Source organism: Sciurus carolinensis, chromosome 2 (genome assembly GCF_902686445.1).
Source record: "Sciurus carolinensis chromosome 2, mSciCar1.2, whole genome shotgun sequence".
In the NCBI taxonomy this organism is placed as follows: domain Eukaryota; kingdom Metazoa; phylum Chordata; class Mammalia; order Rodentia; family Sciuridae; genus Sciurus; species Sciurus carolinensis.
The window spans coordinates 104,167,804-104,173,355 of NC_062214.1; positions in this window are offsets into that span (position 1 = coordinate 104,167,804).

Genomic DNA, 5,552 nt, shown 5'->3' on the forward strand with positions numbered 1-5,552 from the left:
GTTACTATTATTTGGCACCAAATGACAGTTTCCAAAAATTAAAACTAACTTTGAGGTAATGCAGAAAGTGTGCAATTGGCTTTGAAAGCAATACCAAAAGGGTTTTAAAGGTATTTTGTGCAGTGGCAGTATAGGTAAGAGAATGAACTGTGGCCTTCCAAGGTGACTACCTTAAAGGAACTCAGCTCATTTGAATGTATTGAGTTTTGGATATGTTTGTTTCATTTTTTTAAAAAGCTCACATTATTTTATAGTGTCAAAAGGAAGAACTAAGATTAACATAATTTCTTTGGTTTTTCTATTGCTTGTTATTATGTAAAAAGTGAGTGGCAGTTCAGAAGGAAGACTGTTGTAACTGAAGAGTGACAACCAAGAATTTTTGATCATTAAATCAGATTTTATAAACAGTAGAAGGAGCATGGACTTCACATAAGGCATGCTTATTCGGTTTTGTCAAAATTTTACAAAAATATGTGATATATATTTATACTAAAACTATATAATCCTTAGATTTAGGAAAGCAATCAGTTAATGTCTTTAGCAGATTAAAGCAGTATTAAATACAGGTATAAGTTGGAAATTGTAGAAACCTGAAAGAAACGAAAGACAAAATTAATGTCTATGATAGGGAATAAAAAGTTTAAGATATTATAAAATCATGTGTATTTTCTTCTCTTTTACTTAAGTCATTTGTGAAAAGTGTGCTAAAAATTTTTTACAGGAGTGATATTAATTAGGATTTATTTTTCAATATAATTTGGAGACCCTTTGTTACCTAAATAAAAATGACAAGTTTCTGTGCCTGTATTCAAATATGTATGCATGTGATAACCCTGAGAAGCTAAAGCCCTGCTTAACTTTGAATTGATAGAATTAGAATTCAAAGAATTTGAATGATATAACGTTTACCCTCCAAATGCCCAGTTTTACTGTGATATCTTTGCTGCTTGCAATGTTGCATCTTCTGGTTTCTAGAAAGAATGCTTGTGCCTGTAGTTCATTGGAACACTGGGTCAAGTATATAATAATATTTAATGTTATACCATAACCTTTAATTTAATGTAATGGTATGTGTATCACACAGGCTTTACTTACTGTATAATTCCCCAGACACAGGTTTTTTGCTGTTTTCTTTTGGGTTTGTTTGGTTGGTTAGTTGTATTTTGTCATTGTTGTTGTCACTCATTTGTCACTTTTCTTCTAGAACACAGTTTTTGACCTATCTTAACAGTCTAACTTGATATTTTTTTCTCTAAACATTTTTCTTTTTTGTGAGCATCAGATATCTTACCAAAATATAATTAAGGGAACTAAAAAGTTGATCAGTAGATTTTGCATTTATCCATTGATTTAATCTTCCACACTTTTGTGAAAATGACAATGTCATGTTGCAATATGTTCGTCTCATTTTTCTTTTTATCTCTATAAACATGTTAAACTTATTCCACAGCAATCATTGGCTGCCCCAAGTAGCTGTAGTCTACTATCAGAGCTGTATATTCTATTATTCTTGCCCTTAGATTAATTTAAAGTTGTTGATTTAAAATTTTTTTCTTTTCACATCTTAACGTAACATAACTGGGATTTTTTAAAAGATGAGATGAATATATACGTACAAAATTTTGCTTTCCTTATATTAGTTCCTTCTATCTAACTAAAGATGGTAGTGACAATATATCTTTTAAGACTGTTAAGAACCTCATGGGAGTTTAATTTGTGAAGCCTGTTTTAGGTGGGCTATTATGGGTGATGTGATACTCTCTGTTACGTAAGATACAGGTTTGTCTCAGACTAAAAACACCTATTCTTACTATTTTTAATAGCCATGTTACTAGAAATTTTCTTTTTAAATTGATAGTTTTTATAATTTTTCAGGTAAGTATTCTTTTCTTTTGGTTTAAAGATGTCTAAATCAGCATATGAAGCAGATTAATGATGATATAAAGCTCTAGTCAAATAGTCCAAAAGATATAGTATTTGCCTAGTGAATTCCTCTTATCTATTAAGGAGTTCAAAAGTCCTCTAATTTATTTACCAAGGTCTTTTTTTTTTTTTGTACCAGGGATTGAACCCAGTGGCACTTAACTACTGAGCCACATCCCCAGCCCTTTTTATTTTTTATTTTGAAAACAGGGTCATGGTAAGTTTCTGAAGCTGGCCTCCAACTTGTGATCCTCCTGCCTCAGCCTCCTGAGTTGCTGTATTTGCAGGCATGCACCACTGAGTCCAGCTTACTGAGGCTTTTTTTTTTTAAATATCTTTTAGTCACTGACTTAAATAAACCTTAAAAGTTTTTATTTAATCCAGATCCTTTTTAGTATCATGTATTTTCTAAAAACCTGAAATAATTAAAGATCTTATAGTCATCAAATCTTAGAGTAAGAAGATAGATGCCAGCTCCCTGTGACAGGCAAGGGAAAAAGTATTTCTTAAATACTTTTCTTACTATTGGAAGCCAACTTTGTTTCATGCTGACAAAATTGTAAACCTTGGTAGAAATTTCCACATAAGTGACTGGCCAGTACTATATTTAGTGGGTATGTTTGTGTGTATACATATATAGAGAGAACATTGTAAAAGTACTAAATTCACTTCCTGGTCTATCATAGTAAATTTTTTTTCTGGTCTCCATTACTCAATATCACTTTTTTCTGATTCAGGCAAGTGTCAATGCCATGAAAGTAATTGCCAGTGTACCAGTAACTTCTGTGTTGAGTTAAGTTTTACATGAAAGACTGTTCAACTTTACATAGTAATCTAAAAGAATTTTTCATTTTAATTCTGAAATCAGATCATTTTTTAAATAGTTTGTAAAGGCTGTTTTATTGAACATTTATGTGAGTTTGAGAGATTTAAAAATGTGATCTTTTTTTTTTATTCATCCCATGAAGCTGTCAAAAGTTTTAGCATGCTTAATTTTTAACAGCATATTTTAGTGCTGCATGATGAATACCTAATATTTGTTTAAATGTTTGCCTCTCCCTAGTTACTACTAAGTTAAACACTTTGAGGATAATATTGTCAATTATACTTCAACCAAGAAATTGAGCAATGATATGGAAAATGCAATGGATTTTGCAATGTGTTACATAATTGGTTGTTAGAAGTTTTCTCAATTTTGCTTAAACTAATGATAAAAATTGACAAATTCCTTGAGTTCACACTAACTAGATGGTAAGAAGTAGGTGACTAGGAATGTAGCAGGTGTTTACCTGGAATTGGTAGGTCTACAAGTCAATACTTGAGAATCAACTAACAGGTGCAGGGGTGAATGATAAGATGCTATGAGGCTTAGGTGTTCAAGAGTTTTTGATTCATCTGGAAGTACGAATTCCTTATTGGTAATAAAGATTACATAATCTGCTTGTGAAATATTTACTATGTAAATATTAGTTACAATTAGTTTAAGACCAGAACAGTGACTTTGAACAGTACAATTATATATACTTAATGAAGTATTTCAAGAATGCACCTCTGTAAAATAGCTTGCATATTTTAAGAATGTTTCTCGGGAAATACTATCAAAAATCTTAGCCATTTGGTTTGAAAATCAGTTTTAGTGTTCTTTTTTAAGATTACCTTCTTATTCTTCTTTGAAGCAGTCATGGAGGAGTTAACCTCTCCTGAACCCAGTTTAATTATCTGCCCTGGCATAATTCATGTTGCAAACCAATGTCTCTTAGAAATTATTCCTTCTATATAAAACTAAATATTTCCAAAACAGGAAATTCAGCCAAAGGAAAAAGTAAGGGAACAAATGTACTCTTCCAAATCCCTAGTATGGTTCTTTAAAGTGAACAATTTAAAAGCTGTAACATCTTAGAAACCACTTGTGAATTTGTTTTGTGTGTAAAAATAATACTGCTTTCAATAACCTTCAACCCAGTGAAATGGGCCAAATCTTATCTCAAAGTATAATGATAATGCAATCAGATAGCTTTTGAAAGTCAAAAGAACTTTCATATTGATAGTTATATGACCCAAGTTACAATGTAAACTTCTAAAATGAATTTTTTTGTGTGCCGCAAATCCTTTGGCCTTCCAAGTTGGGGGACTGGAAGAGGAGTGAAACAGGTTAGCCACTTCCTATTTCATAAAACTGCATTCCAAAATGCAATGGTAGGTGGTATTATGTTCATATCATTAGTCCAGCAAGGAACTACATATGCAGTATACATCTAACATTTTGAGTTGTGTTATTTATTGTATTTATTGTTTTATATTCACAACTTCTAATTTTTAGAGTACTAAGTAGAAATTTTAGTTTTCTTTCTGGAATCCTGTTTTAAGTTTTGTATTGTGTTTGATCCTCCGTAGATTAGTGGTTTTCAACTGAAGAAGGGTTACCTGTCTTCGTCTTGTTAAAGTAAGCTGTTTCATGAATAAATATAGATTACAAACTGATGTAATTTATTGGATAGGGTGAGATTGTTTAAGCTTGGTCACTTTCCGTTCTCATTATTGTTGTTTTAACTACCATGGTAGTTAGGGAAGGAATCCAAACATGCTAGCATACTAAAAGATACATGCCCTTTCTCTACCCACCTTCATCTTTTTGTATAACATTGAGTGCTTTCCATGTGCTAAGGACTATTCAAAAGCTGAAGAATACCAGGTAAAACAAACTGTCCTTTTGCTTAAATTGTGCTATAGAAAACAATGGAAAAGATTTTACCAGTCAGCAAATAAATTGATTTCACACAATGAAGGAAAGAAATAGACAGACCAGTGAAAGAGAATTTTCAACAGAAGTTAAGTGCATCTGAGTTGTGATGGGTGTATGTAATATTAAAACTGCAGAAGTGAGCAGGAACCAGATCATGTAACCTTAGTTTGAGGTAATGAGTTGTGACTTTATCCAGATGCAATGGGAAGCTTTTGGAAAATTGAAAGATAATTTTGATTATTATGTGAAGAAAGTATTGTGTGGGGCAGGAATGTCACAGAAAACAGCAACCATTGAAGAAGTGTGAATGAAAGATGATGGAGATTTTGGACTAAGATTTGCAAGGGACTGCACACAATTAGGATAGGGCCAAAATCTGCTTATCTGAGGTGAAATCATGAGTTAAAGGAAAGTGACATCTAGTATGGATTTTAGGTTTCTTACTAAATAACTGGTAGATGGGTGTTTGTCATTAAATGAAATGTGAAGACTGGGAAAGCATTTTTTTAAAAAGGCAGCAAAAAACAGTGAACTACAAGTTTGACAATAACAGTGGTCTCAGAAGCTAGGCAATTTAAATGGAAAATAATGATTGGCAATGCTGCTGAAAGGTTAAATGAGGGCAAAGAAGAACCCTAGGATTTTGTAAAATGCAAGTCTTTTGGTTTATTAATGATTGTGTTCATGGAGTGATGTCCCAACCCTTCTATTTGACTTTGAGGAACTTTATTTAAATAGTCACTGAATTTCCCATTATAAATCGAAGGTCTAAAAAAAAATGCATCCTGCCTCCCAAGTCACTGGGATTATAGGTGTGCACCACCACACCCAGCCTCTTAACAGATTTTTAAGTGTACAAAACAGTTTTGTTTACTATAAACATGGT